Source organism: Seriola lalandi, unplaced genomic scaffold (assembly GCF_002814215.2).
Source record: "Seriola lalandi dorsalis isolate HSWRI2012SDOR001 ecotype SW California unplaced genomic scaffold, Sedor1 jcf7180002054590, whole genome shotgun sequence".
Taxonomy (NCBI): domain Eukaryota; kingdom Metazoa; phylum Chordata; class Actinopteri; order Carangiformes; family Carangidae; genus Seriola; species Seriola lalandi.
In genome coordinates, this window is record NW_019525143.1 from 280,058 (window position 1) to 293,447 (window position 13,390).

At 41.6% G+C, this 13,390-nt stretch overlaps 1 protein-coding gene across 1 annotated transcript in view; it reads right to left on the reverse strand.

The window, feature by feature from the left end:
* fgfr1b (fibroblast growth factor receptor 1b) overlaps window positions 1–12,747 on the reverse strand; it is a 32,235-nt gene extending 19,488 nt beyond the window's left edge. The window contains exons 1-2 of the mRNA XM_087177339.1: window positions 12,617–12,747; window positions 12,291–12,417 (exon numbers count right to left, since the gene is read on the reverse strand). The gene's annotated coding sequence lies outside the window, so the exon portion shown is untranslated. The remainder of the gene's footprint in view (window positions 1–12,290; window positions 12,418–12,616) is intronic.
* Between the last annotated feature and the right edge of the window lie 643 nt (window positions 12,748–13,390).

Below are 13,390 nucleotides of genomic sequence, written 5' to 3' on the forward strand. Positions count from 1 at the left end.
GAGCCTCCTCTCTTCTGATTGGCTCACCGACCTGTTGTTACTAGAGCTGCAGAGAGAAGCCTGAGAGAGGAGATGTAAAACTACACTGAGATGGTTTTTGGTTCTTAAAACCACAAATATATCTTCTCATGGATCAACACTTCAAACACAGGAAGCCACCGCCTCCACTGGGAGGATCCTCAGAGGAAGGTGAATAAATAAAGTGAATTTCATGTCGCCGTGGCTGAATGAAGGTCAGAGTGAACTTCTTTGAGGTTGAGTAAATAGTTTTGTAATCACCCTGTTGTAGCTGCAGAAACAGCTTCAGCTGTGGTTCACCTCCTTTTTCTATGTCTCATAAACATATACACTGTTTGATATTTGTCACTTGAACACTGACAGTTGATTCACAAAAACCTTCATGAAACTTTATGAATGAGGAAAAAGTTTGTGATTTCTGAGTGGACTGATGCCACAAATCAAAACATTATTTTGTTTATCATAGAAACAGTAAAGACTTTGGGAACATGTGGATTACATTAGGGTCAACAGAAGAGAAGGATCTTAAAGCTAAATCAATGTTTCTGTTGGATTATATGCAAGAGTTAATGCCCAGGGACCTTATTAAATCAATGTGTGGTGAAACAGTGGAGGACAAAAATGTTGTGAGGATGTGGGTTTGGTTCCTGCTGAGCTGTGGGTTGTGAGGTGCTGCTCTGGGTCTGAAAGCACTGTGTTGTTTTTCACTGTGGTTACGATACACTGAAGCTTTACAGGTTCTGCTGTGGTCGTTTTTCTGCACCTGTAACCGGACAAGTCCAAGTGCAGGAAGGGACTTTGTTCTTTACTGAACATGACTGTTTAACTTATTACTGCTGGTTAATGAAGAGTCTGAATATCTGAAGACAGCAGCAGGATAAAACAGGCAGTTGTGCACATTCTGAGTGTTTTATGCTTTCGTTGGGCAGCAGTGGAGAAAAGACAGGAAATAAAGAGAGAGACGAGGAACGTATCACAATTATAATCTCTCATGGATCAAAACTTCAACTAAAACACCAGAGAAGTGTGAAATATGGGACCTTTAAAGAATGATTTGCACCAAGAAAATACTGTAGATACTGTAAATCCATGTCTCTAATTGTAGTTGTTTAACACATTATTTATATTGTGCAAAGAAGCATAACATGAACAGAGGCACCTTAATGAAAGACAGGAAAGAAGCCATTCATTGTACAGGCTGCACGTCTCTGGCTCATGTGTCTCATTTAGGACCACTCCAGTGTGATGGATGAACTGTGGGGGGGGCTGTTATTTCCTGTTTTGCTTCCAGCATCCATTCGTTACCCAACGTAAAGTTCCCACACACCGTATTTATATGTATAGGATGGTATGAGCCTGTTTTACTCATCTGTCAGAGTCAAACTGGAACCGACTTTCAAAACAAACATGTTACTTCCCTGCCCTGCTACTAAACAGCCCACAGTTAGCATGTGTCGCTGCCCAGGAAAAACAATGCATCTCCAAATCTGGTGAGTTTGAAATGAGAAATTGAAAGATAACGTGTATTTTATGGGTTGGGAAAATTATCAATAAATAATTTTTTTGGCTACTTTTTGGCGGAAGAAACAAGTACGTAACTGTGTCCGGACCAAGCGGCAAACTGCCGTGACGTCACCCTTTGGTTGGGGAACTGCCATTTTGAAGCCTCGAGTTTGGGTTACCGGACGTCGCCATCTTGGTTTTTTGGAGCCAGAAGAAACCATATCTGGATGAGAGGGTGGAGCTGGGGAGGAGGGAGGGGGGGATCTGACCTGTGTCCTCGAGGACACCAGGTAAACCCACCTGCATCAACAGGCTCCTGGCTGAGCCGTGAGAAGATGCTGCTAACACGGTTAGCTGTCACAGCTGTTACATTAGTCTCACAGGCTAATTACGAATATCATATATGTGAGGAGTAACTTGTTATCATAGTTGAAGTTAGCATGTGTGCTAACATTAAACTGTAAAACCACAGTGTAAATGTTTTCTAACACTAAGAAGGATGATGAATAACGGCTCTGTTGACAAAACCTTTTCTTCTTTTCACATGTTTTTGTTTAACCTCACCACTGATCATTTGTTCATAATTTACATTCAGACTTTAACAAATACAAACCTCTTCTACACATGCAGGAACCTGAATTTGTCATGCAGATTTATTTTACAGGTTAACAAATGTTGATTTACAACTACAATCACTGGAATTATTTGTTATGGTCACGTTACAAGCTCAGTCATTTTGAGCCTTTATTTATGGGATGGAGTCATGTGCATGACTTACTTCAGATCATAAAAGATGCAATCATCCATTTAAACCTGATTTAGCATATACTGTAATAAAAACAAGACTTTATGAATAAATGATACATGTTATAACGTGTTTTAAAATGAGTTCTGCAAAGCGAAGGTGACGTCACCGAGCTCAGTGTTACAGAGACAGCGGGTTAATGTCGGTAAGTCACGGTCACTAAACGATCCCGTTATTACAGTGAACTGTCGTGTCTGGACGAGCTGGTAAAGAGCAGAGCAGCGGACGTGTGTGTCGTGTTTGTTCATATTAAGTTTGGTTCAGTGTTAGTCGGATAGTTTTCAGCTTTAGTTCATTTCATTATTGATGACAGGAGTCAAAACATCTGCTGGAATGATTGTGTCTCTGTCAGAATAAAGAACATGACTGAGAGCTGAGAACCATCATGACATGTGCACCTGCACAATGACTCCAAACTGAGTATTAGTTTCTATTCTATTGTTATTTCATGTAAATTGTACACTACAGTATTTAATTAATCCATTTATTATTCTGTTATACATGTTTCCATTGTTTAAATTAATGTAGTTTATAATGTCCAATAAAGTAAAGCTAAGACAACACTGACAATGAAGGATCAAAAAACATGCTGATGTTAATTGGTAAATACTTTCACCTGTGGAGGTGGAGACAGTGCTAGAGATGATCCATCACTTAATCACAGTTTAATATTTATAAATTCTGATCTTAAAAGTGTTGCTACCATCACCTGTCGACAACAGCAGAAGTGAAGCTGCAGGTAAGAAACTGAACCTGTGAAAACTGAAGACAGAATAATAAACTAACTCATCAGCAGTTAGTCTGTCATTTCATCAGAGGAAGATGAACTGGGAGGTTTTCTACCATCATCATCATCATCATCATCATCATCATCACAGCACATTAGAGAACTAAGGATGTCCATGCAGTCTCCCTTCAACCAGATGAATGGAAACTAATGCGCTGCTCTGTACATGAGCTCCTCCTTCTGTTGGCACAGATCTCTCAGTTTTCACAGTGTGGAAACATTTCAAATGACGATAAAACACAAACACTTGAGTTAAGATGCGGTGGATCACAGTTAATCACAAATATCGATCAGCTGTCAGGATAGGTGCATGAATGTCTGCTTCAGTTGAGGACTGGTTTGAGTATTAAATGAACAATCTTCTATATGACAAATATTTATCTACACATTTTGTAAACGTCACGTTATCTTAACTTGAACTATCACGACGTCTTGATGGACAATGTATTAACCAACATTAACGCTGCGCATTACAATAACGCAGATCAATTAAACTGGGTCACATGTGGAGAAACACAAACCAAACGTCGTTAGATTAACGTCGATTAAATTCACCTTTTTATTGGGCTTTGACTGAACACCTCCACGGGCTAACCCAGGGTGACACAGGTCATCAGCCCACCGGGGCCAGGTACCGTTAGCATAGCAATCGCTAAGTTATCAGCTAATGCTAGCACTAGCTGGCTAGCTTGCTTAGCAAGGCTGAAACATGAAGCCAACACTAAAGAACCAGAACCTGCAGTTCCTCTAATGACTTCAACAGTGAGTCAATCCCCATAGACTCCCACGTTAAAATGTCCAATGTGATGTTTTGGAGATACGTGTTTTACAGAACAGTGAAGCAGGTACTCTCCTCTACATCTCTGAATACTCTCTTTTCCAGATGTCAACTTTCACTGTATAATTTTACCAATGGTTTCCATTTACTAAGAAGCCACTGATACATAATAGCACATAGGCTTAATGGCTGCTTGTTAATTGGCTGTGTTTATAATAAACAGAGCTGATTGCCTTCAGCATTTTTCCTTGGCTGCATGCAGTTTTCCATAAAACTTAATAATCCTATTGAGTGATACAACCACAGAGGCTGCCAACACGCACATGAAAACACGTGCACTTTTGTGACCAGTTAGTGACAACTGAGACAATCCCAGGAAACGGTTTAAAATAAAGTTGTTTTTGTGGAGAACAACAGTAAAGTGAACAGTCTGATCAGCTGCAGTCGTCTCACAGCAGCAGAGTTATATTCACTCATTACTGTGAACATTCCCTATGAGAGCAGATGTCTCTGTGAGTCGCTGAGCCAAAGCCACAGCATCCCCAGCCCCAGCCCAGCGCTAACTACTGACCCTGTTAAACCACACACAGCCAGACCAGTCTGGACCCACCCAGACCTGGAGCCGGAGCCAAACCCCAGACTCTGGACAGACCAGACCAGACCAGAGCAGAGCAGAGCCAGGACGTACCAGGCCAATAAAAAAAAAAAAAGAAAAAAGGCACATTCCTGGTCACCAAACCCGGCCTCAAGACTTTTAACTCCTGCAGCGTTCAGCAGCACACACAGGTGCTCTTCTCATCAGATTCAAATAACTTTATTTGTACAGCACGTTTAAATTAGAAGTCGGAAAATGACTGCACAAGACTGAGAGAGAAGAAGGAGAAATAAGTTCACAAACCCACAAAGTAAAAACTATAAAATGAGGAGAAATCTGAGGAAAACAAATGGATTTAAGATGCTTTTTAAAGATGTGACTGATGTGTTTTTTTTTTCTTTGTGGGAAAGTCGAGGAGAAAAAGCTGCGTCAGCTTTAGTTTGCAGCCACAAGTCCTGTAGATCTGAGGCTCCTCCCAGAGGTCAGAGGTCACCTTGGCCCCTTTAAATACAGAGGAGCCTGAGAACCTGATGACTTATGAGTAACATTTAAAAATCATTCCTGAAAGTGACAGGCAGCCAGTGGTCTATATTTAGTTTTTAGCCAGGCCAGCTGCAGGGCTCTGTGGATGCATCACCCCATTGCTTCGGTCCAAACTGAAATTATCTCAACAACTATTGAATCAAATGTCATGAAATTTGGTTCAGACATTAATAGTTTCCTGAGGATGATCCCAACTCACTGTGTTAATGCCCTGACTTTCTCGAGCACCATGAGGTTGACATTGATGGTTCTGAGAGCAGCTAGGCAACAAAAACTGGTTGGATGGTGGCGTTATGTCCCAGGCCAAAATTGGTCCTGGTTGGACGCCAAAAACAACAACAGTACACTGGATTACAGATATGGTTGTGTTGATGTCAAATTCTCCATCCAAGGTCTATTAGCAGCTCCTGTGCGTCACACAAGCAAATTGAGATACTGTAGGTAAATATAAGGAGCAGAAGCTAACTATCTATCTTGGCTAGTAAACTTTACTTTCTTACCTCTAGAGTTTCTGAATTAGATTGTGGCAAGTATCTACGAATGAACGCTAATGTTGGCTAGTTTCTAACTTTAGCCTTAAGTTACAGTTTAGCTAACTACTGTTAGCTGGCTGGCTTACAATGGTTTATAAAGTTTTGGACAAATGGACCAGTTCAAATTGAGTATTTATTCACAACAGTATCTAGTCCAATAAAAACATTTCCTATTGACAGTGACTCTGCTCAGTCTCTGATCCTGTTTATGTCTCTCTCTCTCTCTCTCTCTCTCTCTCTCTCTCTCTCTCTCTCTCTCTCTCTCTCTCTCTAATGTGCTGTGGTCCAGTGTTTGGGGTTTTTTCCAGGTCCAGCTGTGGAAAACCCAAAAACCATTTATGCAAATCAAGTGACCTCGAAGGCCGAGCCACATCTGACCAGCTGAGTTCACTGCACACGCACGCACACACACACACACACACGCACACACACACACACACACCCTCCTGTGCTCTGTATCTCTGTCGGTGTAGTGTGCTGCTAAACACAGGATCATCCTGAGGCCTCCTGAGGTTCAGTGTGTAATTTGAGTGAGATGTCGAACCCCACTGAGCTGCAGTCTAATGACAGAGTTCATGTTGAGGGCTGGGCAGTATGATAGTGCACCATGATGCACTTGTGTGTGTGTGTGTGTGTGTGTGTGGATGATGGTATATATAAAGAAGTGCCTTGAATCAAGTGGAGAGTTTTATCCCCTTTAGTGTGATAACACCCTGTGTGGTCTTTTACTGCACATGTGCCAGTAATTGAGTTGTGAACGTGTGTTTGCACGCACGTGTTTGTGTGTGTGGTTCTTTCTAGGAGTTCTGGTGCGAGTGCATCCTCCTGAAGGTGGAACAGGCTGCAGCCGCTGGGAGACTGTTGTGGAGCTGGTTGGAGGTTTTGGTGGTGGCTGGGTGGGACAGAGATACAGAGACTCCATCTAAATCTGTCACACTGATGCTGACTGTCAGTGGTGGAAGAATCTCACATCTGGAACTAAAGAAACTGAGTTTTCTTGTAAACAAAGATGAGGTCTTACAGTTATATTGCATGTGTTTTCTTTCTCATAAAACAGCCTGAAGCATCAGCTGGAGTGTGTATCTTGTCACCTACACACTCATCTGCAGCTTAACTTTAGTGAATGTATTCAGTTTATCTATAATATGAAGAGCTGGAGCAGATGTTGGTTCACTATGATTTTAAAAAAGATTTGAAAGATTGTATCTGCTAAAGAATATTTTCAAGAACTTGTGATATTGTATGTTTTGCATTTAATTTCTCTTCTAAATTTCTGTATCTACGAGGAGTAAACATGTATTTTGTAAAAAGATGATGTCAGTGTTGTTTTGTAGTATCTATGGTGATAAGACTCTGATGGTCCCAACAGCAGCTTTAAATACACTAAGCCAAAGTAGCTCCTGAAGAATCAGATCTCAGAGTCAGTTTCACAGAGAAAAGAAGACGAGCTCTGATTTTATATTTTGCTTCAGTAAGCAGAAAGTGTGTGAAACTCAATGTCAGTCTTATGCAAATCTTCAAAATTGTATTTCTTAGGAAACGCATGCACACACACACACACACACACACGCAGCCTCCTCCCTTCATAAAATAAAGGGAGAGAGAGTTTGAGACAGACGCACCACAAACTCTGGAATGTGGAGTTTACATGGGCAGCTTTATTTGGCCTGAAGAAAATGTTCCCTCATTGAGCTCCGAAAGCCACATCCCTCACACACACACACACACACACACACACACACACACACACACACACACACAGAGAGAGACATACGCCCATACACATGCACACCCACCCACATAAAGAATATGGCCATAAAACCACCCACACACAAAGCTAATGTCCAAAATAAAGTTCCATCTGTTACTAACATCTAATATTTGTGGCTGCTCGCAGCGTCAGGACTCTCTCAGAGCAGCAGCCTCAGCTGCAGAGGAAAGCCCTCGGACTGAGCAGTTATTTACAGCCAGCTGTACAGATATAGACAGGCTGGATGAATTTATGATGATGGGTATATGGTGATGTCACAACAAATCATTTCAGGCAGCAGCATGACCCGGCAGATGGAGACTCATGAATAAACTAGACAGATCAAGCTGCTCATTACTTGGTATGAAATAAACATGAATTATGAACCATGTGAAGTGAAGTTAAAGAGGCATAGCAGTGATTCAGTATCGAAACAATAAACAGCAGGCACCAACACATTCTGGCTTTCAGTCCCTACTATGAGTGAAGCGCCAAAAAAATACTGGATCCTACATTTCCCATGATGCAACTAACTAATCTGACAGTCTACTCTGCAGCGGACGCGAGGTGGTTTGTTTCCACGTTTCATACAGTCATATGTTTCACTGCAGCTGTTCACACTAACTGATGTAAGCTATGAAGCTGTTACCTGACCTGTATTTATCAATACGAGCTTCAGTTGCTGCAGTTTCAGCTCATTGTTTATCTGTTCAGACACAACTTCACTGTTCTGGTTCGCTCTCATCCAGCTGTTTTCAGAGAAACATCTGTAACAGGTCTCTGTCCTCTACCTGCTCAGCAGCAAACAGCGGACAGCTAAAGAGTCCAAACACAGAGCTGAAAGAGAGAGGGAACACTGAGACTCATCAGGTGACACAAAGTTCAACATATCAACTTAAAAAGTGGTGATATGTCAGTGTTGTGTTCATTACAAACAAGTGGCCGAAAAACATTTAAAAAATGAAAAGCTGATATCATGTTAATAACACACGCTTCTTAAACAACTCCGTTCTCACTTACACACCCACCCACACCTGACTTGCATTTGAGTTTAATTCATTTGCCAAAAAGTTGAAGATGAATTTGACTGACAGCATTAATATTATTATTGGTATTATTTTCAATTTTCCTGTAAATATCTAAAGGATAATATTGTTATTGTGAATTATTTTGGCCACAATAATTTTGTAGTAAACATCTGACATCACGACAGTCCTACTGAGTTAGAAACAGCACAATGGTATTTTTAGATGTCTATATGTCAGTGATCTCTCTTCTATAGATCTCCTCCCAGATGCTGAGCTGCCACTACGATGTTTTCTGTCTGTTTTGAACTGCACAGCAGATTAACACGCCCCAGTGAAGAGATTCAGGATTAAAAATAGACGTAACTAACCCTCGGGTTAATAATGATTTAGGTGATGTTATCTTACAAAGAAACAGCCTGGGCGCTGGCTGGATCCACTGGTAGTGATGTGGACTGGCAAACTTTCAGACAACTTTGAAACGCATGTACTTACATGGTGAAAAGGGCTAAATCTGCCTCCTATTTGAAACATCTGTCTGACTGCGGTAAGAGCTCAGCAAAGTTCTGGAGAGTGGTCAAATCTCTTAAAGGCATGACTTCATCCAACCCCCCCCCCCAAAGAGATTATACTGGACTCTGAAGTTGTGAATGATAAAAAAGAGATTTATAATGCTTTTTAAGGATCAGTTTATCAAATCAGGATCTTTCTTTGATCAACTCAGTGATTAGTGTATCACAATTTCAGAGGGGGGGGGGGGGGTCTTACTTTTTCATTTAGACCAATTCACAGTTTTGAAGTCCACCATGTTTTGTGTAAAAGAGCATGAAATGTTCTTTGGACACAGAACAGTTATTTCTGAATAACTACAGACCAATCCCCAAACTCTGTACTTTCGTGTTTGCAAATGATATTTTAAGTCCTTATCACTCTGGGTTTAGAGCCAACTGCAGCGGCGACGGCGGTTGTAAATGATAGTCTCTGCTTTTGATAGTAGGAAACATTGTGCAGATATGTTTATTGATTAATTAAAGGCTCTTGATGCTGTTAATCTCAGACTACTTCAGGATAAACCGGAGTTCCTGGGTTTTGATGACGCATCCTTTAAATGGGTTCAAAAAGTGGCGTACCACAAGGTTCAATTTTAAGACCATTGTTGTTTACTTTACATATTAATGATCTGTGTCTCAGTAAACAACTGTTGAGCACTTTTTTATGCAGATATTTATTCACCATCTGTGGAACAAGTTGTGTCAAATCCTCAAAATGCATTTGACTGTGTGCAGAAATCCTTAAAGGAGCTATTTCTACATTTAGCTATTGCTACCTAGCTAACGTTAGCATTAACAGGTGTTTACTTAGCAGTCTAGAAGACACGTTGTGAGTTCAACATCAAACTTCATTCCTTTAGAGCTGAAAGCAACCATCTAGTTTTGCTTCTGTTTCTATCACTTGTTTATTCTACTGAAGTTAGCATGCTAACCAGCTAACTCAGGCCTGGTTGTTGTTGTATATTCATCTTGGCAGATGTATTTGCTTTGTTTTATTTTTACTTGACTTTTTCATCATTTTACTGTTTTTATTGCTGTATATCCTTCTTGCCAGACATGCCAGCTAACGATTAGTTTTATTTAACTTTTTCATCATCCTATGATTATTATTAGCAATGTGGTTGTTAAATATATTGTTTATCCTTCCAGCCGGTGTGACTGTGATTTCAGGGTGCTGAAAAAGCTGTGAAAATTGCTGTGAAAAAGCTTAATGCTCAGTCTGAATAATTGATGGTTGAAATATTAATAAAACAGACAGTTTGACAGTTTTTTTCATGGCAGACAGATGTTCTGGTTCCAGTGATGTCAGTGGAACAAACGTGACAGTGACTCATGTATAGTCATATGAGCTCATACCTGAGTGGGTTGCTGTCATTACAGCAGTGAGACAGACATGTGGATGGATCAGGTCAGATTCAAGCATCTGACACTGTGGTGAACAAGCCCTGTTAGTTCGGCCTGTTTTTAGGTCACAGAGTGGGAGGGATGCACATGGACATATTTTCCATGTAGGACTCATAACAATGTGACATTACATTTGACTTAATGAAAACAGCAACATCAAAATGAAGCTGTCTTAAGAAACTTTATTGGTGAAGCATGGCTGGATTAACTTGTTAAAGGGATCCAGGGCAAAATTTACTGATGGGGCCCTGTGAATGCCTCCTCTGTCAGCACAATATAAACTACTACTACAAACTTGCAATTAGTCAAATGACTAAAAATCAACTAAAACTCATTCAACATGGATTACTTCCAGGATGGATGGATGGATGGGTGGATGCTTTATTCATCCCCTTGGGGAAATTCAATAATGTTGGTTAATCCAGCTCAAGTAGATTAAATACGGTGTTCCACAAGGATCAATACTGGGATCACTTTGCTCTGTGAGAATCTGCTCCATAATGACTCAAAGAGATTAAAATAAACAAGAAATGTGTCACACTGCAGGACAAGTTTCCACAATCTGGCAACCCAAATGTTGTTCTTATTAATATCTTATAACTGATTACTAAATGATGTATTAACCACTGTTAAATACATTAATTACAGGTGATAGATCCTTTATAAATGGCACCTTTTTTTTTTTTGTCAGTGCGGTTGAGGTTCTGCTTGCTGCCACTCTTCCTCCCTCCAATGCAGGTTTCCCATTTTTGGCATGTGTCCTGTTTGTGACTTCTCCCTATGCCACAGTGCATAATATTGCAGTTCTGCAGTAGCTGATGTACCAGCAATGCAGACCTGAAGTGCAGCTGACAGCACCAAAAACTGGACAAACATAAAGACTGTTTCCACCAACCTGCGCAGATGTTTTCGTCTCTGACAGTCGTGAAGGAACAGAAACCATACGACTGAGTAAACACACCAAACAACACATTGAACCACTGCTCAACAACCACTGGCGCTCTGGAGGAAGACAACCCCACAAACCCACAAAGAGAACTCCACCTGTCACATGTTCTTGTACCAAAACAAACACGGAGGTCAAACTGCAGCTTGTTCTGTTTCTGTACAAAGACATTTGTGCTGAAAAGATGAAAAAAAAAGGCAGAAAAGAGTTGAGATCCTGGATGGAGAGGTGTGGAGCTGACGGAGCTGAATGAAGCTTCACGTAAAGCTGTTTATTTACCAGTACATATCCCTCAGCCGCTGTATCACATATCAAAGATGTTTAAAGACTTCAGCCAACAACTCTGTCGGCCTTTTTGATCCAGGTTGTGTGTTTTCCTGGTTTGAAACTTCCTACAGAAAGACCCTCTGCACAAACATCCCTCTGCATACATCCCTCTGTCAGAAACCCGCCAGTGTTACTGACTAAACTGGAATACGCACACTCAGCCCTGAGGTGTGCAGAAAGCAGCCACTTCAACATAAACACTTCCAGCCCACAGTCATGCATTTTATCCCTTCAGCCCAGTATAGTCTGTCCAACCGTGAAGTGAAGCAACTCACTTTTTCTGTCTGTTTTTGGGCTCAGGAGTGAAATGCCCTCTGAAAATACACCCCCCACTTTCCTATAACACACAGTGAGGAAAGCATGGGGGCGTGTTATGTTTGGCAGCTGTCAGGTTTTATACCAGCCAGGCCACCACTCAGCTGATACTGGTTAAGTCAAACATGATGAAATCGTGTCGACAAAAGCTGCAAAATCTCACATCCATCCTTTCCCGTACAACTGCATAAATCATTCTTTATATATCTACAACTGATTCATGTTAAAAGTGACGAACTGGCACCAGCTCTGCAGTTAATTAGCATCTTTTAGCTCTTTGTTTTGGTTTTCTACTCCACCGTCAACCTCGTCATTTCCAGCAGAAGAAACAGCAGACAGACACAGTCAGAGTCTACCTGGTCAACACAGACGGTGCCACTACAGGAAGTAAACATAAGCATAAATCTCACCTTTGTGTCGCTTGTTAAAGTTTGTTTTCGAAGGTGGACTGGACCGAATGTTACTCCCTGTTGTGTTCAAGTACCGGTGTGTTTTCCAGCCTCAGGGGGGCAGTGATGAGGCGAAGGTGATGCAGCACTTGAAAACAAACAAAGTGATCATTATATTTCAACCTCTTTCTTGAAATATCTTTCTCGTGATATTATGTCCCACACACACACAAATCCTCACTACAGCAGCAAATGTGGATTAATCCACCGCTGAAAATAGTTCCCAACAAATGTAATATTCCCTTCCCTGTTTGTTTGGAAAATGTACGTCCGGTTAATTTCCTCACCTCTGATATCGAGCAGCGCACAGAAGTCCATTCAGGGCCGTCCACCTACACGCTGATGAGGTCTACCTGGAACCTGGAACCTGGATCTAGTGTCACGTCCTGAGTCCAAGTGAAGTTCTAGGAACACACCTGTGACAATGGGAGCACATCAAGTTACAGGTTGCTAAGGTAAGACACGACAAGGCCTTACCGTGGAACATCTGGCAGCTAACGAGACAGATGTGTTTCTCAGGAGGTGGAAGAGACCAAACTAGAGTGAAAACAAAACAGGTAACACACTCACCCGAACATCTGTATCATGTGACAATATATTAATGTTGTGTTCAGCCTGTTGTGCTGCCCCCTAGTGGCCAGAAATCATTCACTGCAGCTTTAAGGACCAGAGTCTCTCTGTTTCGTAACTGTGCCTGCGGTTTACAGATGTGTATTGAACTATGATTGGACCAACTGGTGTCGTCTCCTTCACCACAAACCGCCAATCAGGACGCTCCACCCACAGCTTCATTTCCCCATGTCAACAGCACCGCCGCCACATGATGCTGCTGAGGTTGGATTAGAGTCAGCAGATATACACACAGCTCCATCACGTTACGACACAGCGCTCAGGTCAGCTGTTGACTCTCCGCTCTCAGTTTACATGTCCCCGTGTTTACACTGCAGACAGGAGGCGTGTGTACATGAAGAAACCACAGATGTAAACTGTCACCGCAGCCAAATCTCCATCTGCAGCGAGTGTCATCCACACAGAGAATAACTGAAGCTGGGGGGGTGGGG